This window comes from Papilio xuthus, unplaced genomic scaffold, assembly GCF_000836235.2.
Source record: "Papilio xuthus unplaced genomic scaffold, Pxut_1.1 DF827714.1, whole genome shotgun sequence".
NCBI classification, from domain to species: domain Eukaryota; kingdom Metazoa; phylum Arthropoda; class Insecta; order Lepidoptera; family Papilionidae; genus Papilio; species Papilio xuthus.
In genome coordinates, this window is record NW_013530935.1 from 2,073,915 (window position 1) to 2,098,619 (window position 24,705).

The 24,705-nt window shown below is 33.9% G+C and overlaps 1 protein-coding gene across 2 annotated transcripts in view; it reads left to right on the forward strand.

The window, feature by feature from the left end:
- The window catches only part of klar (klarsicht), a 209,026-nt gene that overhangs the window by 20,281 nt on the left and 164,040 nt on the right, over positions 1-24,705 (forward strand). Inside the window, exon 1 of one of the 2 annotated variants that reach the window (XM_013310586.1) lies at positions 13,706-14,170. The exons of the other annotated variant lie outside the window; for it this stretch is intronic. The gene's annotated coding sequence lies outside the window, so the exon portion shown is untranslated. Of the gene's footprint in view, positions 1-13,705; positions 14,171-24,705 lie in introns of those variants that run through there. 2 annotated transcript variants of the gene reach the window in all.

The window sequence follows — 24,705 nt, forward strand, 5'->3', positions numbered from 1 at the left end:
TCGAATTAGATTTAAAGAAATTCCAAAGCGTTAGTTTCCTCCAAAGAAAACAGTTTTATGGGCGTCGCTGTGGCGGGAAGCCGCTGTTATTTTTCATCGGTCTTTCTTTTTCCCGGCTGACGGTGCGGCCAGTTCGGTACACGGAAGTCGCCACTTCTAATTTGCCGTAATAAATCTGAAGGAAGTTTCGACACATCCAGTATGATTTATCTAGTTTAAAATAGATTTTTTTGGCTTTGAATTGCTCATTAGTTAAGAGTTCTTATATTTCAATGGGCAAAAGTTTGTTTATTTTCCGTTTGCGTCTTTATTAGTGAGAATTATGTTATTATTTTTATCTCAAACTAACTGTCGCCAGTGACTCCGACCGTGTGCGATTATAAAACGGATATAAAATTTCATAAAAATCGATTAAGCCGTTTCGGAGGAATGTGGTAACTAATATTGTAACTTCTATGTAATCATCATCAGCTCACTACAGTATGTTTACAAATACTTTAATTCTGGTTTGACTACTTCATTCCAATATGTGTGTTCCATGTGTTTTCAATACTTTTTATTTTACAAAACTTTTTTTTTTAGATGAATGAAATAAGATTTGTGTGATATAAAAGAAAATAATGTTAAATAAAGTTTCGTATTTTTGTCATCATATTTGGTAATGATAATGGAATAAATATAATGAATCACCGAGACTAACTCAAAATGGTTGATATGATCTAGTTTATACGGATATAACTTTTACTAGTCGTATGTGGGCAGTTTTTTGTTAAATGTATTTTTGTAACGCAGTAAAATGAGCGTCGGTGGCTCAGTGGTCAAGCACTTGACTTGCAACCTGCAGGTCCTGGGTTCGAATCCCGCCATGTACCAATGTGTTTTTCGATTTCCGATTTACATATGTACATTTATCCGACGTTCTTGCGGTGAATTAAAACATCGTGATGCAACCTGCACATATCTGAGAATAAATTCAAAGATATGTGTGAAGTCAACCAACCCGCACTTGGCCAGCGTGGTTGACTATGGCCTAATCACCCTTAACTTAAGGTAGGCTCCGAACTCCTCGGTGGGGACGTATAGCGAGCTGATGATGATGAAGTTTGGTTCGTTGCGCACGTACAAAATGTGTATTATGTACAAAATCGTCTTTGTTCCGAGTCATTAAAATTACTACACGGATTAGTATATTAAAAATATTATGTTTGTATGAATATTAGATAATTTCCTTTGGTTGTACTTATTTTTATAACCTACGTCCATTGTATAAAAGTTACCTTTATGTTGTAATATTAAGTTTAAACGCCGTATTCATTTATTTATCTTATTCTTGATATAGTACATTTTATATGTACAAAAAAATATATTATATTAAAAATGGTGCACCACCGGCTGCGGAATCCCATGACTCAAACAACCAGTGGTCAGAGCAGACAGGAACCTTCTGACGATGCGCGCGGTTTCTAGGATAACTGCCTTTTGTATCAGGCCCTTAATCCAACTGTTTAGCAAGAGCTTCTTGAGATGTTGGTCGAAGCTCTTCGCTATCAGTCCATTCACCGATACGACTATCGGGATAATGGTAGTCGATTCCATACGCCACATAGCATATTAAGTTCATATTTAATTTCATCCAAAGCTTATTTTAAGTTGTTAATAGACAATTGTGACCGTATATTACTAACATCCATCCATTTATAATACTATACAGAGATCGAAGCTAAAGTCCCGGTTCAGATAGTTCTCAGATACGATGTTTAACTGCTACAGTATTGCTATAAATAATAGTAATTGCACCAAAGATGGTAGCTATAAATGCTTGGCGTTTATGTTAATATTACGGAATTTATTTCTATGCTTTCTCGTTGGTCTGAATTAGAGTAATATGCGTTTGCATTCTTAGTTTAAATTAATTTAATTTATTCTATTTTCAACGTTAGAAACTTTTTTGTTAAACTATTGTCCCAGAGATGTAGGCAGAGTCTACGGTTCTCCATTTGGCTCTCACCTAACTATAGGTGGGCGCCATAGACTCTTGTGATGTCGTGAAACTTTTTAAAAGTTTAGAATTATTATAAAGAATTGATATTATGTTACAACTGGCCTTTCTAATTCACCCACATCTGGTCTATATCACATTTTAATTGATTCTAATTTCGGATTAACTTATGTTGCCTTTGCCTAAATCGGATGAAGCTCGTGTTTCTACAAATTAAGTGTGTTTTAGTTGAGAGTATTCTGATTGTTTTAGGAACATGAGATCGTGTTTATATATTTGTTTTAATATACTTAGGTTCTTAGTTAAAGCGTTATGTTATGAAAATGAAAAATGATTTATTAAAGTAAAATGGTACATACTAATATTTGTGCCGGGACTTCCATTTAAGCATTCATAACAGGCTTGTGATTGGAAGTCCCGCTCTTCCGTGTCACATAAACTGTATCAATGGTACCTTCTTAATCTATATTTTATATAAAGACAAATTATCCTTTAACAAACGAAACAAAATACAAAGAGTTATAGATTCAAAGTTCATTTCAAGATTTTATTCATTCGATTGTTTAGTTAACACTTAATATTTACAATAATTTGTTAAGTTAAAATTATTTTATTGTTAGTCTGTAGAATACTATGCTTTTGAAGTTTGCCATTTATGTTTGTGAAAGCGATAGACGAATTGTAATTTAAAGGTGAACAATGTTGGTACTGACCTTTTTCGAATTGCTCTAAAAATGACAATGTAATATGGTTTTCTAGATGCGGCATAAAAGTTGCATAATTGTTATTAAATAGAATTTTTTACCATAGAGTGTTTTTATTTTATTCGAAACATCTATTCATTTTGTTTTGAGCATAAATTCTAATATCAAGTGGCAGTAGCTATGTGTTTCGCCAATTAGGTAACAAGACAAAGTGTCACCATCGAAAGTTATTGTCGTCCAAGAAAATACTATCTTCAGGAAAAAGCATACATAATTTGTAAAGTTAGAAGCCTTAGGACAATTGAAATAAAGGCTATAATCGCATAGACTTATCTCACTCTCACCTCATTATCGACGGACTCGTTAGGTAAAAGTATTAACGCGTCGATGCTCGAAGTCGTTCCCGTGATAAGTTCGTCGTGATCGGACGAATGACTCAGTATAGAGTAAATTGGATTTCCTTATAAGGCTCCACTTTGTCTAAGTCTTGCTGCCTATTATGGGGGTCCAATAACAATATACTAGAAAGTTATTCTATGGTCCGCTTCAATATTTTAAGATCAGAGAATAAATAACATGTTTGCTTTAAGTAGCTTTAAAGGAAATTATGAAGTAGGGAAACAAGTGAATTATGTAATCATAATTTCTATTAGAACTCTATTCTCTTTAATAATTTGTTAGAGATATTGTCGCATCTCGACGTGTAGGACGTCACAAGTTGTTTCGTCTGAATATAAAATTTTGGAACGCCCTTGTAACGTTTTCTTAGAACTTGGTTCAATTTAAATTATCAAAATAATTTAGAATTGACCACACATGTAGTGTGTCTCAATGTTAGTGATACATCTCAGAAAGATCGTAACTCGTTCTAGTAGACCAGTCTTTCCCAAAGTAGGTGATACCGCCCCCTTGTGGGCGCTGCAGGTCTCAAGTTGCGAGTTATAGTAAAAGTTTCGTTTAGAATTCTCCGTTAATAAACATATATAGGACACTATAATTAATTTATTTAATTTGAAGTTATAATGGTTTTGAAATATGTGAAAATATGGGGGCGCTAAAAATATATTTATTCTCAAATTGGGCAGTAGATAAAATAATTTTGGGAACCACTGTCGTAGACCGTTCGTCTTTTACATGTGCCGGATACCGTATCCGATTTAAACGGCATTCAAGTTGTTTTGACACAACGTCCCACATCAATGAACGTAAAATAAGAACCTGTTATTGAATGTCATATGTTTTGTCATTTCCTAACCAAGATTTATTTCCATTCATTTTTACAATTAGATTAGTGATTGTCGTTATTTGTGTTAGGTAAAAGAAATTGTTGATAGCAACTCGACTTACGGTCTTCCTAGCAAAAACTTGGATTTTATTCCCAGTTACCTTGTAAACGGTAGAGTTCACATTTGAATGTAACATTCAAGTCTATATATTTATAAAAATCAATTGCTTCAAGAAGCGAGCTTATCACTATCTCAAAGGCCGGCAACGCATCTGCGGTTCCTTTGGTATTGCTGATGTCCATGGGCGTCGTTGAACACCTCGGTGTTCCCGCTGCTCGCTTGCCCCCTTCTGTTATAAAAAAAAATCTATTCGTTAGTCTCGCTAAAACTCGACAACGGCTGAACGGATTTATCGTATCTTGGTCTTAAAATGTTCCTGGTCTAGGGAAGGTTTTTTTTCATTCATTTTTTTCATCATCAGCTCACTATATGTCCCCACCGAGGGGCTCGGAGCCTACCCTAAGTTAAGTGTAATAAGGCCATTAGGGAAGGTTTAATAGGTGAGAAAAATTAGAATAATTGCCGGCAAAGTCGCGGGCGACAACTAGTTTAAATTAGAATTTAAGTCTAACTTTATTATACTTTATGTATTTTGAGGCCTAATTCAAACATATTCAAATGTGTTTTATGATCATTCCCGTGTGATCTCTTTGGCGCCTAAAGATTAATTACGTAACAAGAAGCGACTAGATAATTTGTGATTACAAATCAACAAACCACGCTTCTGTTTGTAGTGGCTTCTTTAGACCACCTGTTTTCTATGAACGCCCACTTCTTGCTTGTTAAAACAATCCTCCTTTGTTGGTGAGTTTATCTCTCTTTATGATGATGGTTTGGGCTCGTTAGAAATACATTATATTTGAAGTAGTGAAACAATTTTTATTTTATGTTTTTTATTTCAAATGGATCAACACTGTTAATATTTATCTAACCATATCTGTCTTTGGTTTATTTAAAGGGTTTTAAGGAGATATATGAATTAAAAATACTATTAAAAGCACTATTACAATGTCTTGTAAGTTTTGTTCTAAGTGAGAACGCATCTGATTTACTTTTATGCGCTTATATAGCTGTCGCCCGAAAAAACATTCCTCCATCTAAACATTCCCTTTATAATATTAGTAAGATTTACTGTTTTTTGGTACTGTTTGAGACTTTTTTCGTAACGTATTTGTTAAGCCATATAAATCAAACATGACAGAACCTTTACGATGTAACAATAGTGGATGATAAGCGAACATTTGGCGCAAGTGAATGGTGAACATGAGACGCCCATGGTTTTGTCATTTGTCAAACAATGTGAGGCATTCGTTGCGGTTTGCGACACCATCGGCGATTGTGAAACCAACTTAAACTAGATAGCAGAGCAACTGAGATTGTTATGTTTTTGATTTAGTAATATATGAAGTACTAGCTGTTGCCGACGACACCGTCCGCGTTGAATGAAAAAAAACTTAATTAGCTCCTGGCAATTATTCGATTTTTTCTCAACTTTAAACATAAGATATAATAAATCCGTTTAGCCGTTCTCGAGTTTTAGCGAGACTTACGAACAGCAATTGATTTTTATATATATAGATAGATAGAAGATGATATGGTATTGTAAATCTTCTAATATAAATACTGCGTTACTGTGTTCGTAAACTAATCTACAAAACAGCTCCTAATTCTTCAAGACCCATATGTATTATTTCATTTTTGGTTGCTTTAGAGTTGACTAGTAGATTAGACGGCTGGTACTATTACTAGGATTTTATGTTTGTTGTCCAAATTTTATACAGGTCTACATATATTTTTAAAAGTAAAATGTTATGGCTCTATTATTTTGGGCACAGTAAAGTTCTATGAGCAAAAAGACTTAAGTAATTAAGTTTTTTTGGTCTCTAATGGTTTTTGTTGTTCAATTTACTTATTAAATTTTACATTAAAAAGAATTACTTAATGGCCACTAGCGACGGTGTCTACTTTAATAATATCTTACAATTACAATGTTAAGTTTTTATATCAGCGTACGCGATTTGCTTCTAAAAAATTAAGTGAGGAAAGGAAAGATAATTCCTTTTTTCTTATCTTTGAGTTCGTATAGTGACGTATCTAAAAATATCTTTTCACTTTTATATAAATTGATGAATGATTGTTGTATTTGACATTGGAGTATATGAACCAGTATTGACCGGTTTCATTTATCGTTATGCTATGGGTTTTCTAGAGTTTTTGTTTATAGATGAGTACATATAAAAACTATGGTCGGCGACGCGGAGCGAAGCAATGCGGCCGCTGTAACCTGATCGGATCGATTAAATGATGAGATGCGGTTTTGCGTGAGACACTGTTGTATCTACAATTATTTTTTTTAATTTCAAGTTATATTTTATCATTTATTGAATGTACATTCAGTGAATGTTATATGCAACTATTGAAAATAATTTTGTCATTTTCCGATCTAATTGTATGTAGATTAATTAAATAATTATCATGTACCGTTTTGGTAGCCATTTTCTTTTGTTTATTCTGTTAATAGTTACTATTATTACTTACGTATTATTTGGAAATATACCTAGAAACATCTGCATGCGCGTCTTCCCGGAAGCTTATTCTTTTTTTTTAACTTCTGTCAATGTATGGACGTCGTAATATAAAGTCGAATGCTTGGAAACTCGTTTTGTTTGTCACACAAGCTTTACACTTATTATCAAGATAACCTAGTTGTAACTTGAACAGTGAGCTACAAAGCTAAAAATAGGTTAATGAGTATTGATGTTATGATTAGATTATTTTTTTTACTATTAAATTGAGATGTCAATTTGAATCGGTTTTATAGGGACCGGTCTATGTAGTATACAATCTTTATGGCTAATAGAAACTCTTTAACACGTTGAGCGCCACGCCTATTTCTAAGACAATCCCGTTCAGGCCACGAGCGCCGCTTATACACACTGGTATTAAAGGGCCGGTGTTTTCGATCGCAGTACAAAATAGTTTACATTTTTAACGTTATACATATAGGCTTTGTTTCAATAAGTTACGCGCCAAGTCTGTCTGGCGCGACCTAAACAGAAAATCTAGTGTCAGCCATCGATGGCTGACGCGGCCTAAACGGAAAGTCTAGTGTTAGCCACCGGTGACTCTCAGCGTGTTAATAATAAACTCTTTCACGAATCACCAAATGTTTGGAGCTGTTTTAAAGAATACAATTTTAGCTTTTTAAATAAACAAAGCAATGGCCTTAATTCAACATACCAGTATGTGGGAAGACTCAAAAGCAATATTTACTGATGTTTAATACATCATCGTAATGTCAATGTTAGACAGTGACCTCGAAAAGCGACCAAAGAATTTGATGGTAAAGGTCACCGTGTCGCTTATTCCATCAATAATGCTTAATTTGATGAATAAAAGATAAATATGACTCGACGTTAGTGTAGCTTTTTAACCGACTTCAAAAAGGAGGAGGAGGAGGAATTCGTCTGTATGTTTTTTTTAGGTAACTAGTACCATAACCATAGGCTACTTCTTATAAGCAAGTCAGATGACATTTGACTATTTAAAAAAATATTCAAGGTGCGGATATAAACAACCCTTTTGTGAAGTAATTTTAGATAGGGACAGCTGTCTCGTTCATCAAGCGACATTTGCAAAGGCTGCACCTGTCTCTGGGGCAAAACAATTTCTATATTTAACTAACAGCTGACTGGAATTGTTTTGGAATTCCAGTACACGTGCTTGGTCTAATGCGTTTTATGGTGATGCTAAGTGTCATTTGAAACAGTTATTTATACTTACCTCCATGGAAAGGAAAGGAGCTACACTAATTTCGAATGTCTGTTTCTTTAAAAAAACGGGCAACTAGGAGTTGTTAGTGAGTGAGTGAGAGTTGTTAGTGAGTTATAAAGTAAAAAAAATACCGAAATAAAAAACATTCTTAAACAAAATGAACTAAAAAAGTAACAAAATAAATTTCTTTTCTTTCTTGTAATGTGTCTATACTTTACAATTATTGTTATTTCGGAGTCGGTGTCGGCCTATCTTAGACCTATTTACGTTTAAGGTAGTCCCTAGACCGAAACCGATCGATAACCTTCTTCTTTTTGAAGTCGGCTAAAAAACATGCAGACGAATTGAAAACCTCCTCCATTTTGAAGTCGGTTAAAGAATAAAATTTGCGGATAACGTTCGCAAATATTTCATTTTCTAAACGATAATGGATCGAGATGTAATCGTTTTAGAATAATTCTCAATTTCCGACCGACTGAGAATTAAGGCAATCGTGTGAAATAATTTTAACCCAGATTTGATAAGAATCTATACCGCGATTGTAGCTTTTGTTATTTTTTAATTCATTGTTGTTAAAGAATGACAGTTTTGGATATTGTTCGAGGTTCACTTGAAATTATTCTACCTTAGGTACTTACCACTTTCTAAAACAACATTCCCATCATACAATGTTTACTTTTAGGTTCAATACCGTTATTGGTTCATCTAGAGATTAATTGTATTGAAATTCGTCTGTTGGAACTAAAAATCGTGTCAGTAGTATAGTAGTGTCTTTTTTACAAATTACAACTCTATACAGAATCTAGTGTTTTCTGTCCTTCAGAAGTTAGGTCAAAAATAACTATGTAAAGTTGTATCCATCCATGGTGATCAGTAATGTGACTAAAATTCATTATGCTATTCAAACTTTCGTGAGACATTATACTAAACTGATATATAAACACGTAGGCTGACGTTGAGTGAGCGACGGGCCGCGTCCGCGAAATAATACCAGCACCACTCATCCTGATGAAGGGCCCCCGATGGGCTCGAAACTAGTCGGTGCCGCCACCGGACGAATATACGTGAGTGTTTAGCCGTGTTTATATATCAGTTTAAAATTCATTATGCATGCTAAAACGCTGTGGGGTAGTAATAAGAGGAGTGAACACGATTGGTTCCTACGCTATAAAATATTCCCAATAATCACGAAGTCAAAATTGTTTGATGGCACGTATTTGAACTGATGAAACATTTCATTAGACAAATGGCACGTTGATACTTAAAGCTTAGCCACCCATGCTTTACGATATAGTATTTTAAGTAGAAGTAAATTTTATTTTATCATTTGTAACTATAATTGTAATAGATGATTTTTATCTAGTAAACGCTGCTTTTAGAGTAGCGGTCCCTCACGCGAGTTGTTAACGGTGCGAGTTTAGGGCTGTCCAACTTGTTAGTTTGTCGAAGATTGCACAAATATAATTTTTGAAGTGTTGTAACTCGCAAGCCTTACTTCTTGTTCCTTCTCACTTTTGTCGGTGGATTTTAGTTTGTATTATGAAGACTTAGGAATAGCAAATTCAAAGTTCGTAGCTGACCACAAAATATCGGTGTAAAATATTTAAGTACCTTCTTGGTTTCATTGTCTGATTTATTTTTATTAATGACTGCTCTTTTTATTAAATTCAGAGCAACTCAAATTTGAAATACAGGTATAAATGCGACACGAAAGTTTACTAATCCTGGCAGAGGATCACGATATACTTATTTGTTATGCTTTGCGAGCTATTTTGACATAACGCTTGGTTATCGCTGCAATTTCTGCAGACGTAACTGATGCACTTTAAGCCAAACCTACAACAATTTATTGATCTCCGTATATGTAAAGGAAGAGGTTACGTTATAAACTAAACTTGGTTTAACTATCAGTCTTGTAACGGATAGTTAAGTGTCCCATATTTGGTATCCAAATGTAATTTGTCTTTACTTATCTACAATCTTTTCTTTACAGTCTTCGGTTACATGATGCTTAGTGCTTGACGATTTTCATCACATGACATAATGTTCCCTTTCTTGTTTAGTTCTAATCTTTATAAGAGAAAGTATCTCTGAAACATTTGTATATGTTTGCCTCATTTATATAGTTAGAATGTCTGCTCGTTCATTAATTGCTTAGTAAATTATCTTAATGGTTGATTTATGCTAAACAATATCGTTTATCCAGAATATCCCGACGTTGACTTCCTGCTAATTGAACAGGTTACACTTATGCAAAACTTATAGGTACTTGTTAATTTACGATCAGGCGAATAATTATTAATTGCGCGTGCGCATGTATGTCCACAAGACCAGGCGCACCGTCATTTGTTACGGGCACGCCCCTTACGGGATCGCTGTAGGCTGTAGTTAGGATCGTTGGTAGCGACCTGATGCTATCATTTATTTCGCTCTTAGAGCTCGATCAACCTGTTACATAACGACCACCTATATATACCAGTATATAAGTACAGTTTAAAGGCATTAGGGTTGCCTCGTTGGTGATTTTTTTATAACAATATTAAATAGTTGTAGTATAGTTGTCAATTATAGCACTACAAATTAGTGCACTTGCTTGTTCCTGCATGTTCTTCGTTTACTTATTCCTAATCAACTTTTTACTTATTTTAGTAAGCTGATTATTAATGAGATGTTTACAAATTTTTATTTAGTATACCTTCTCATGTTTAATATTGTTGATATCTGCCATTGTGAAATTCAGTATGTTAGTAATCAGTTTTAATTGTCACACTTGTAATTCACAGTTTTACAGCTAAGCTGTTAACGGAAAACGTTGCGTTATTCGATAACTGACCTAATTTATAATCTTTGTAGGAGTTCTTTAACACATGTGTATTATAGAATTATTTAGGTTACGTTGTATGTAACTTTAGAATAATACTTAAGAAGCTTATGTTTTATTTGATTTTTACTTTTAAAAGAGCTCTTTATATTAATATAAGTTGTGGCCAGCGACTCCGTCCGCGCAGAATTAAAAAAAACTTAATTAGTAGCCTATGTGTTCTTCCAGACTATGATCTACATCTATGCCAATTTCAACGAGATCCATGGTGGTGATATGACCTTCTAACAATCGTACAATCATCCATCCATCTAAACATTTGCATTTATAATATTAGTAAGAAGTAAGATATACTCGTAAGTAAGATTGTATTAGATATCACATAGTAATGTAGTTTTTGAAAGTCGAAGTTGCTTGATTTATTTATCGTCTGCTTTGAAATTTGTTGACGAGTTTCACATGTCGGCACATCAATACACTTTTCCTTTTTCAATCACTTTTCCTATGTTTGTATTCACACCAAACTTCCGTTTTACAATTTATTTAGATGTCATCGCTTGTCATTTGTTAAGTAAACAGCAAAGCTTTCGCTTTGTGTATTCCCCTTTCAAGTGATCATGTTCAGAATACACTTTTAAGTACATGAATATTGATATAGTAACATCAAGTGAATTAATTGACATTCGCCGCTTTTCCGTTTTCCGCTCGGCGTTTTGTAAATGTTCACATATTATTTTTCAACAAGCGACAAAACATAAATTTAAGCTTGTTTTATTCGTAAATGCACATTTGTGGTGTATTTCCTCTTGAACTTTTATCATTATTTGGTTCAAAACATTAATCACATCAAACGGTTTAATTTTAGTTGGAAGTATTATAGTACTAGTTTTCGCCCGCGACTCTGTCTGCGCTGGATAAAAAAAATCAGTTAATGGCCTATGTGTTCTTACAGAGTTATGTTCTACATCTGTGTCAAATTTCATCAAGATCTATTGAGCTGTCCCAGAGATACCATCGCATTTATAATATTAGTAAAAAGTAAGATTAATAATTTATTATTTTGCCATGGAAAGCTTACTTGCTTTGTCTGTTTCAAGACCAGTACTCCCTTTGAATATTTTTTGTTCCTCCATGAAACAAATTAAAGAAAATCAACTTCTACGTTTTCTATTTGTCCATTTCACGGTTATTCCAGATTTTATTGCTAAGTGTTAATATAATTGACTATTTATATGTTTTAATATAGCGGTAAAGTAATCTTAATTAATACGTATTCGGTTCATTAATTCGATATTCTCGGGTGCGAAGGTAATGGCGCGTGAATGTAAAACGTTGCGGTTATTTTTTATATAGTGGTTGGTCCAGATCGGGATGAAATAGCATTTACTAGGATGCTGTAAGTACATATGTGTGGTTCTTTTTTCTTAATTGCACCTGTAACTTTAACTCTACAATTATTGATGTGAGATGGCTTTTTTAGTGTATGCATTAATCTATATATACATATATAAAAGAAAGTCGTGTTAGTTACACTATTTATAATTCAAGAACTATTTGTTTATTTTTTTTCGAATTAATGCCTTGAAGAGTTGCATTTCATTTAACTTACTAATATTATAAATGCGAATGTTTAGATGCATGTGATGTGGACGGATGGATGGGTTTTTGAGATATCTCTAGAACATAATCTGAAAGAACACATAGGCTACACTGATTAAGTTTTTTGTATATACCCACGCGGACGGAGTCGCGGGCGACAGCTAGTTAGCAATGAAATTAGTTTAAATGAGTTAGTACATTCAATCTGGATAAGTCAGAATTAAAAAAATATATATATTTTCCTCGATTATACCGAGTTTCTTCTCTTCTTCTTCCCATCAATAATAATTGCTTATGTAATGCGCGTGAAATAAATGATTTTTATTACAAAGTTAATTTTGACAACGATATCAGAATATAACAAATATACGACCATGATAATTTCAGTTGCAATTGTTTACAGTAATGACGATAAAATTGCAAGCGTTTGCGATCTTATAAAAAAACAAAATGGTGGGTTGAAATAAACCATAATTCTTTAATAGTCTCGGCTTATGGTAATTTTATAGAGCTACCGGCGACTGGTCTTTGATACGCATCGTTTATTTCGATTTTTTTAACTGTAATTATTTAGATATTTTTAGCCTTACCAAGTTTAAATGCGTAAGTACTGAAGTTGGCAATACTTTTGTAAATTTATTTTCAACACACTTAATTTCTTTTTATTTTACTTTAGTAAACGTCCTTTTTTAGTATATGACAATTCAGGTTTCACAGTTTTTAACATTCACTTTTGTTTTCGAGATTGAAATAAACAATTAAGGCATGCAAATTACGTCAGCATTTCGTCAAGACTCAATAGAATATCTTGTTACTTAACTTAGTTTGAATAAAGTTTTGTTTCGAGACAACGTTCTTATTATAATTATAAAATATACTTCTATAATATTATCTTAGTGTTATAATCGTGTCTGAGTCTCGGGAAATAAATGCTTACATCCGTTCGAGACGGATTGAAATGTCGCCGATTGAATAGACTGTGTACGTCTGTAATTGCAATATAACGGTCACTGTTTTGTCACCTACTTATAAATTAAACCTGTTAAAAGTGTATTTTTATGGCATTATACATAAACATACAGTTTCCATAATAAATAATTTAGTTATTCGCCTTAAAATATGATGTCTCTTCTGGCAATTGTGGTTTTCTGATTTCATGTTATTTTCGTGGTAATTTTTTTGTTTTAGCAAATGTAATTAAGGAGATAGATAAATTCACCTGCTCTGTGAATAGGAATGCGGTTATCTCGCTGGCTGGCCAATATCGACTTGTCCGTCACTAGACGCGATCAGGCCCAAGCGTAATTGCAGCTTGCACGCCTGCAGTCATTCCGCGATAGCCTTGCCAGCCTGATATGCCCATGTTTGTGGCCAACGAGCATATTCGCAACTTATTATCCTACTAATTTACGCGGTACACCGACACAAAAACAAGTCGGAGCTTCGTAGATGATCACTTAACTTAGCAGTGTAATGGGTTTGAAGTCCACGCGCTCGGACGCGTCGTTCCGCAGCACGACGGCGCCTCAGTTTGCTCGCGCCACCCGCGCAGCTCACTCGTGTTTAAAAAACTTTGCGTCGCTTTTTTTAATAAAAAAAAAAAACATCTTTCCGAATTTTAATTTGGAACGTTTCCGACCGGTAAAGTCGGTTTAACTGTCGCTTTTAAGCGAACTCTCGTTGGCCGTTCAAATTTCGCATTGCGATTCGAAGGTGATATTGCTTCACGCTGTTACGCCTGTGCCTTAACAGATAACTGTGAAGAAACGTGTGTAAGCTTCCAAGTGTTGTTATAGCGGAATTAGTGCTACATCAGTGCATTGTGGAAGTTTGTATTTAGTGGAAAGTGCCTTTGTCATCGTGTCGTATGTTACAAGACGCTCGTACCGTTTTCTCTAAAGCGAATGCGAGAAATTGTTTTATAATTGAGTTCATGCGACCATAGCAGTTGCATACTGTTTTCCTTATGTCCACCACTTAATGCACGGTAAGTTACACCAAATCTATAAATGTTATTAAGTTATTTTTTACGACTAACATATAACAATTCTATTCAAACATTAAAATATTTATTATAAAAGTTAAATAATTAGTCGTCAGGCTTTGCAGTGAATTTGCTGATAGGGTACGATTTAAGCTTGTTGATAAGATACTTAAATGATCACGTGATACGAAACTTAATACTATGTCAAGTTCGAATCAAGTAAGCTCAACCAGTTAAAATCTTTTACTTAACCCTAACTTAGATAAGTTAGAGTTAAGTAAAAGACCTACAAATTATATTTACCTAATAAAAATGTATATATCAGGATCTACGGTGACTAGTATAATGACATAAACTAAGTTTTAAGTTACAAATCTTGATCCAAGCAAAATATTATTAAAGATTAAATGTTTGCATGGAACGTCGTAAACTTTTATTTATACAAAGATTACCCTTAAATTTTTTATGTCTTAACTTTCTTTTTTGACGTCGAAATTTGTATTATAGATATAAAAATAAATGAATATGGTCGTAATCTCAGATGTAAGTCAATGTCAAACGGAGAAGTTGTCTTTAAGCGTGACAAGTTTTCCTAATCGGGAAACTAAGTGAAAACTAACTAAAAATCGAGGCCGGAGAAAAGTTCGTAACGTAATTGCACTCTTGATGATTTATAATTAAACTGTAAATTAATCATAAAAATAAAAAGTTTTTATGTTATTATTAATATAGATTAACGTAAAATAAAGAATTCATGGAATACTGTATTTACAATTTTGTAATAAATATTTATTGTAAATTCACTAGAACTAATTAAGTTGTCACAATTACAATGTTCATGATTTGATTACTTTTTGCGATTTGATAAAAAAAGAGATCTTTATTGGTTGTTTTTATTTAAATTTTGCAGTTGCTTTCTATATTATTGAAACAGCAAAGCTTACGGCCGATTTGAAATTAATTATCGTGAATGAAACGCTTCGAAATGCCCGATAGTAGGTCAGAATCGGTTAATTGCGAATCTATCTGGATTCGATACTCGATTCTCTATTGTGTGCGAAATTACTTTAGACGGATTATATTCGATGCGAATTCGAACTAAATTTATAGTAATTTCTTGTACCGCAGTGAATATTGCTTTGACTGTAAAGAATCGGACTAGGCAAAGAACCGCTGTTGTTTTAAATTCTGTCACTATGGCAAGTTAACCTTACCCGAGTTAAGATTACTGACCCTTCCAACCTTTTTCTCATAAGGAAAAGATGGGAAGTGGAAGTGGACTTTCCGGATGAGAGGATGTATGTAAGGGGAAAATGTTTTCTCTCTGTGCATCCTCTCCTCCGTCGATTAAAGGCAGGCACCGCATATGCAATTGCGTATGTCTATGGGCAACGGTCACTTCGCTATTTCAGCGATTTCAGGTGGCCGCCCGTTCGTTTGCCAACTTATGATATAAAAAAAAGATGCCAAGAACACATGTGCATATTATGCCGACGCTTACGTAACATTGAAACGCCTTTATGAACGCTAACTTACTTAAAAATTTACACACGTGCCCAGCCGAATACACAAGGAACCAAGTGCAGAACCTATAATTCGTTTTTATTTGATAGAGGCAATTGTGAATGCTTGACAGGTCCTGTCTCTTATATTCTAAGTTTTATTGACTGGATTTTGATTGTCATTAATGTATGCTAAAATTGATCAATTATTTAAGACGTGACCACATTTGAATTCACCGTTGTGGTTATTTTTTTGCAGTCGGTTTTGTGTCGCGTACGTTTTTTTTTCTATAAACAGATTAGATTCCAATTAGTTTTTGATACCTTACTTTATCACCATTATGTATCTTTGTATACTGACTGAATACAACCAGTTTTCATTATTGTATCTATATAATTGTACAGGAACTGACTATTGGTTTTTTATGTATTACCGCTACGTCTATGTATTATAAAATTAATTATTAGATATTAGTAAAATATTTTCACCTCACGATTATATTTATTTGCATTATAACACGTACCAGTATTTCAATCTGACCCGAGCAGATTGATATCCTGACTGAAGTCAAATCGGAATCTCTCCATGTCGACTTCTTGACCTCCACATCACGAACTATACAAAATATTGCGCCTCGTGAGCTATTAATGTCGAGCCATTTTCACTTCGAAATTCTGTACTGATGTACGGACTATATTTTGCTAAGAGTTTTCGAAATAAATGACAATTATGGGACTTATTTGTAATAAACACATCTAAGAACAGTAAACAAATATAAATAATCAAATTCACAACAAAGTACTTTTTTTTTTTCAGAGGGGAATGCTTTATGCGTACTCCGCGCCCCGGGGGGGACGCGGTGGTTATGTGGGATTCTCCTCCATAGCGGAGGCATACCCACTAAACCCCTCTGATACTCCAACGCATCGGGACGGGACCACGGGCACGCTTTCGCTCTCGTCCGCGGCAACACAGTACCGAGATACCATCTCAAAGGCCGGTAACGCATCTGCAGTTCCTCTGGTATTGCTGATGTCCATGGGCGTCGTTGAACACCTCGGTGTTCCCGCTGCTCGTTTGCCCCCTTCTGTTATAAAAAAAAGGTGCCCGTAACTGTTTATTGCACCTTAAAGCAACCATAAATATTTAGTGTAAGGTTAATTATAATCGTAACACAAACGTCAAATAATAAAGTAATAAACGTGTTAATATAATGTTAATAATTTCCGGTTATGAATCAAACGCGCCGACCCAGTTTCCCACAGATGCTAACCGTGTCTCTGCACACGATAGTTTTCTCGTAAAATGCCACTTCCCACACTTGCATTTACATACGTGTTATTTAGGTGATCACTGGTGTACCGTTTTATTTTCTATATGATATACTGTCATTTGGTATTACCACTTTTGAACCAACGCTAACTGCGTGACTAGCCACGCACAACTGTTGTATTAAGAAGCACTGTATCTTCAATTTTATGCCCTGATTATTCAACAATTTACCATGTTTATATGTTTTTTTTTACTAAAATGTGTCATATTTGCTAGAATAAGTTTACTTTCTTCAATCCACTCGTTTTTGCTTTTGAACTTTTGCACTGATTTGGGTGTCTTATTATCATCAGCTTACGCCCGACTGGGGGGCTTGTAGTCTACCCTAAGTTAGGGATGAATAGACCATAGTCGACCACACTGGTCCAGTGCGGGTTGGTCGACTTCACACATATCTTTGAATCTCGTCTCAGATATGTGCAGGATGCATCAGGATGTTTTTCATCGCTGTAAGAATACGGCCATATTCCAAATAATAAAAACTACTGATGTTTATTAAACCATTGGATTATTATTTTATCTATATAAGTATGAAATTTGTAAGAATTAAATGAAATGTTTATACGGAGTCGATACGACTTTAATAGAGGATGGAGGTTAATTCAATTATAGAGATTAAAGTTTAGATGGACTGTTTTTGCTTTTATGATGGAGTAAATAAAATAAATTAGGTTAATAAGAAGAGATAATGATAAACAAACGAGCAAAGATAGTAAATCTTCCAGATTTGTATAGATCTATTCACAATTACTTTAAAAAATTTAAAAATTTAAAAATTAAAAATTGTCATTTTTCTGTCTCAACTACTTTCAATTGCATCGTAGCCTTCCGGCGTTAGATGGTCAAGTTAAATTAATAAAAATATTCAATTTAAAATTGAATACGTAAATTATGTTTGGTACTATATTATGAGAGCGTTATTCATAGTTTATGAAGCAATTTCACCCTGAGGCGTGTGGGTACGCCCCTCGATATGTGCTAATAACGTGCCCGTGCCTCATCTCTGTGCCCCACAACGTAATTATAGACCCGATTTACCACATCAATGGCTCGCTTTAGATTATTTTGATACACAATTGATTGTAAAGTCTGAGAATTATTCCCTTCCCACTTCCTAAGTCAAGTTTTCGATACAATGACATTGTGAGCTTTAAGTGAACTGCCATAGAATGGGTAGGGAATAAATTTCCTTGAGTATAACGTCCACATAAGACAGGTCAATATGTAAGTTGAGTCATTGATTACTCATTTAAAGGTTATTTGTGAGGAAAAACCCGTGGAATTAAAATCTTCCCCTTTTTAAAAGTATACAATATTTAGGTTTCAGCGAAGAGGGTTAAATTTTGTACGTACGTCATCATTACGCTTTATTTTTCTTTTATCAGTCTAATATTTAATAATTGATTATAAGGCCATCTTGTTTATTAAGCCAGGAATACAAAGCATAGTTTATAATCTTTAAATTGACTACTGTTCGAATTTGATGCTTTGGCATAAGGAAAAGCTGTTTTGTAGTGATTCTATAACGCTTCATGGTTCGCACTGGAACAAATGAAATTAACTCGTTAGGAACAAAGATATTCCACTACTGTTTTTTATTCAATATACTAAGAAATAAATTCCATTTTAATTAAATATTTAAAATTAAATTTTAACTCATGACTTTTATTATAATATTAATAGCCTCTGACTTCGTCCGCGAGAAATTACAACAAAATAGTACTAAATATAGCCAATATTTTTCGGGGATAGTGTTAAATCATTAGAATTTAAATATTGAATTTAGGTTATCGTATACGTTTTTAATGTATACAATAGTTAATATATAAATAATAAACGAAATAAGCAAATAAGAAGTTTAGCGAGTGGTTTCCACTTCACACAAACGTAACAACAGTTCTCGGTGCGAGACGGAACATTTTCATACTAATTGCGTTGTTAAACCGCACTACTGCTGTGAAGTGTTTAAGGTATGTAGTGTTTGGTAAATATTTGAAATTGAAGGATCATCATCAACCTTCTCTTGTCCCTACAGAGGGTCGGCACAGTCCTCCATAAATCTTTATCCGCTGTCATATTTGAATTCACATCGTCCATCCATACATTCTTTGGACTTCTTCTATTAGCCATGTGCGTTGTTAACATACAAAATGGAGGATCCTTAGCAACAAGAGTAATTGAATTGTTGGAGTGCGACTTCACAGTATTTACGATTGCCTCGACAACCTTGATATTCGATATCGTTGAAATGTTCAACTCACTTAAACACTGCACACTTATGAATTATTCCAGTTAGTATAAATATTTTCGAGTCTAATATTCATTTCCTGTCGCTTGTTTGTCTTGTTTTAAATATATTAATTTCCTTCCCGTTATTATTCTGTTTGGTTTTAACAATTAAAAGGCGTAGTTTACCATGCATATTTTGTAAAGCATATGTGAAAGTCCTTTTCAGTGGTCCTTAGTTTATTTGGTGGCCACGGACCTTCCTATATAAATATTTATAAGTAAGGTCCATACGAAAAAGTTAATTATGAAAATTACTTTATTGCTGTGTTATAGAGGTTTCTTTCACGTCCTCGAACTAAAAGATTACCATTAATAGCAATGAATGTAAATTGAAAGTGTTGGTTAAATCGCAATTCAGTAAATCATCCCTTCCTTAATTAGCCTTTCCTAAGGATGGCCTAAAAGATAGAGCATTAGCCCTCGTCTTACCAAGTCAAACGAACATCCTTTGTATAATTGTTATTAAGAGATTATTATAAAACTCATGTAAAAGATGATGAGAAGTAAAACACGTGTAATATTTACTTTAAAATAATTAAAATGCAGTTTGCAATATTCCTAACCTAATTTGTAAAATGTGTTATATGCATTTTGTGCTGAACGATTTTATACCAACGTGCTACAAGAATAAGATTTATAATTGAAAAAAATAAAATTAAATGTGATATTTCACTTTGACCTTGAAGTTAACTGTGAGTCGATTGTCATGTGATGAGTCACAAAACATGTTCAAGTTGAACATCAATGCGAATGCATCGTACAGTACAAAGGCTTGCTACAGAGGTCAATAATCGGGACTCTTTCGGAACATTTCTCTTCCTTAAATCGAATTAAGGACCGAAATAGTGGTGTCGACCTTTTGAGAAGGCCTATGCCCAGCGGTGGGTTTATAACAAGTCGAATTATAACGATCGAATATTGGGACTATTAATTCAGAACTGTAAGTTAATACTACGATCGTTAACTGTTTTCTTGTAATCGTCGCAACATTTTTTTTACTTGAAGTATACATTGTTGTTTGTAACACAAATGGAAATTATTTTCACTTGAAGATTTCGTTTAACACAAACCGTGGGTTTCTCACACCAAAATCTCAGGAGATTTAGGACTCAGAAACCCATGGTTATTCCTCTGTCTATATTTATATTAAGAATATAATCAAAAACAGCATTATAATTGTGTATGATAGTCGATAAACAATTTATTACGTATAAATATGCCGCCCACAGCCTACCGTAAAAAGATTGACGGATGTCCGTCTGTTCGTTGGTTATAAAGTGAATCATCATATTGTATTGCAGACGAAAGAATTGTATTAAGTAATGAAAGTTTAGATCAACTTTTTAAGTAATTTATCATTTTTACATTCATAAATAATTATATACTTACTTGTATTTTCATTAAAAAGTTTATGGACTAAAAGTGTTATTCTTTTGTTTTTAATAAATTAATTCTATAATTTTTTTTTCACCTTTTTTTCGGTTTCCTTTGTTTGTTGTCTTTGTATTCGTGTTGGTTTAACCGAGGATATCCTTTTTATCTCTCCAATGCTGTTTTTTCTAATTCAATAATTTATAATAAATATCACAAAGCTAAGGAAGAAGCATTACTATGTAGGCTACAACTTAAGTTTCTTTCTCATTATTATCTTGCAACTTAGAACTTAGTGCTTTAGTAAATTGATTTCAAAGGCTGTTATTTAACATGAGCGTAAAGATCGAGTTGAATGAAGGGTCAGTTTGTTCCGTGTCGACTACTGCCGGGTGCTGTGCGATGTTTACAATGAAACTAGTAATTATTCATCACTTTCCTGTGATTATTCTGTCGTATTCAGACTTTAGCTCCTGGGAACGTTTGAATCACTCTTTGCTTATAGCAGTGTTTAATGTCTTTTGTACTTGTTTAACTGTAGAATGCCACTGCAACTTGTATTTCATTTAAAACGTATTGTTATCCCTTTTCATTCTCAATGATAAAACAGAGACAACAATATTTATTAATTAATATTATTATAGTTTTGTATTATTTGACTCCATAGTAATTTATAACACGGGACACATCTTTCTAACGGCCAAACGCATTTATCGTGAATTTCTGAGACTAAAAACTCTTTTGTCAAAGATAACGACAGAGATGACATGTTTTATACAGAGATTTTGGTCTTAGAAACCAACTTTAATGCTGTAACTTGTACAATCCCTTAAGTAGTTTTAATGTGGATTTGTCTTACAAAATTTTATAGTGACCATAACGACGTCTGAATGTGGCAGTGGTAATTGTGTTTGCGTAAGAAATGTGATGTATAAAGTTTGCTATGCATACTATTATTGTTGTCAAACGTAAACGGTTCCGTTAGGAATACCGATTACCGGGAAACGGAACGTTTAATCATCAACTATTATGACTGTAAAAGGTTACGGGACATAAAAGCTTTGGAGATGCTAATTCATTCTTGAGTTACTAGATTGGAAGTGTTTTCGTTTATTCTAGTACATAATAAAGCTGTTTTATTGTTTTGTCAATAAATATTATAAAATATTAACTAACGAAAATGCTATAAAAGTATTGATTTTTGTATTATATAAATTCCGGTAACGTTCCATTACTACATTTACATGTGCACACGTATGAAAAACAAAAACACTCAGACGTCTATGCCATTTTATAATCGGACTCAACCGACCGATTAGATTGTAAGATTGCAGATTGGGAGTGGTAATGACACTGAAAAGATAATATAAAATATTATCGTCGGTCAATTGTTTTGCGAGCATGTATGTCGATTTATTTTAGTAACATGTTCCATCATCAGTCTTTTTCCCAACGGAGGGTCAGCGCACGAAGGGCTATTTTATTTCTTAGTAATATTGTAAATGCGAATGATTGAATGGATTGATGTTTGTTTGTAAGAATGTATCTCCAAAATGTCTAAAATTTGGCTAAGATGTAGAGCATAATCAGGGTTAGAGTTAGATAGATATAGGTAACTAATTAAGTTCTTTCTTTAATTCCGCGGGACGTAGTCGCGGGCGATAGCTAGTTCTTCCATCCGTAATATCTAAATTAACTCCCTTCTTACTCGATTAGTCCAGAACGTTAGAGTTGTAGTATATAATAGATTGTTCTGGGTGTTGTATTAATTATACGATCAGTACAATAAATCGATCATCGATCTAGTTTATAAAAGAAAGCCTGAGAAAATTCTACGGGAAATGATGAGAATTACTGCCGGCGACTGCTATAATAGTACATCAAGAATTGATACCATGCTATTAGTGTTTTATGCGATTTCAATAAGTGTTTTATTACATTATATTATGGGTCGTGTATACGATTTTCCTTGATAATGAGTTACCATGTAAACCTACTTTCTTTGCGAATTTATTACTTAAGCAGATCGGTCTTAAGAGCACTCGAAATCGACGTTCATTTATGTGCAGAGTAGCCGCCCTCGACTCTGTTCGCACGGAATTACAAAAAACATAACTATGTCTATGTGTTCTTCCAGGCTATGTTCTGTATGTATGCCATCTCATCGAGATCTATTCAGTCGTTCTAGAGATAACTTCAAACAAACATCCATCCATCCATCCATCTAAACATTCGTAGTTATAATACTCAGATTACTCAGGTGTATAAATACGGTAGAAGCGAGATAGTTGCTAATTGGTATCCCGTGGGCTCTGTCTATCTTACGTAGAGTTTCAATATACCCACCATGAATAAAACAACCAAAAGTAAATGACATTATTAATACGTTGTAATTTTATAAGATTCATTACAAAATCTATAGTTGTTTACATTTTTAAGTCGTTGTCAGGACATACGACCCCACTGAAAGGGCTCTACCCTAAGTTAATAGTGAATTTTGCAGGTTTTTTATTATTATTTACATTAAAGCTTAACAAGCAACAACTGTCGCGTATTGTGAGTACTTCTTGACCCCGGTCCGGCCATACACGGAGCTAAACCGAAGCCGTTCGCGCCTCAATGAGCATTGTTTTTATAGCTATGGTAGGTTTACATTCAAAACTTCTACAAATTGAATGCACCATCTCTTTGTGAGATACTGAGGTTTTAATACAGTTAGTATCTAGTTTACGTTTTGTAAACTTGCAAACGATGTCTTTTTGTATAGTTCAATTGACCTATTTATACGTAGTATAGGTGTAAACTCACCCACAGTAGAGTATATTGCATGGTAAAAAATTGTACGATGTGTTATGAAAAGCCTGTATTTCTATTATTCTTTACTTAATTTAAAAATAGACTTTTTAATTTATCAGTAATTTGTATAAATCATATCGTAAAATGTAATATAAGGCGGGACAGTCTACTGTTAAAAATTATTTTCATATTTTAGATAACAAATTGTTTCAAAGATTGTTGATGTGCCCACACGCGATGCGAGCACGGCAACCGTGACCTCAATCTTGGCTTCTTAATGCTTAATGGATTATAAAATGTAACTTAAAAATATATTAAAACGTTTGTTTTTATGTATCGATTGTTGATTGAAAATTTAGAAGACTTATGTCAATAACGTGAAGTTAAAGTCTTATAAGCAATAACGATCCCATCGATCGATCTGAGAACTTTACCAGGTGACCGAAACATCTGGTAGGAACACACGCCGTACCAGCTGACGTCCGTTCGCAATAATATTTGCGAATCAATCGTTTGAATGAACGTTCGTGAAATACAATGCATAATATGTAACTATGGACTTCCATTGCTATGATTGTTTTTATTCTGTTTTAAAAACAGATATAGCGATGTGATTTTGTACAAGTGTTAGCAGTGGAAAACTAGGGTTAAACGTAATATGTTAAGAACAATCGTTTTGAGAATTAATGTCTTGCTTAAACAACGAATAACAATAAGATGTATACCCCAGTGATATGTTCAAATGTGTAACTTTGTTGTATGTAATCTGTTTACGGTTTGTGTTTTTTTTATATTACAAGGTGGCAAACGAGCGGCCACCTGAAATCGCTGAAATAACGAAGTGATCGTTGCCCATGGACATACGCAATTGCATATGCGTTGCCTACCTTTAATCGACGGAGAAGAGGATGCACAGAAAGAAAATATTTTCCCTTCCCATGCATCCTCTCATCCGGAAAGTCCACTTCCACTGCTCATCCTTTCCTTATAAGAAAAAGGGTGGGAAAGGAAAGAGGACTAAACTAGGCCTCCGGGACGCACACTAATCAGACGAAACGCGGAATTGCTTCCACTTTACGCCTGTCTTGTCGTCTGTGTGTTCTTTGTTTTAATTAATTGTTTTCAATTGTTTTTATTTTATTTTCAGGTAAGCAGCTGACATTGCAAGTAATCCATATTAGGTGTTAAATGTAATTGCAGTGAAGGTAATTATTATTTGGTAATTTTGCATACAGTAAGTTTTAAGT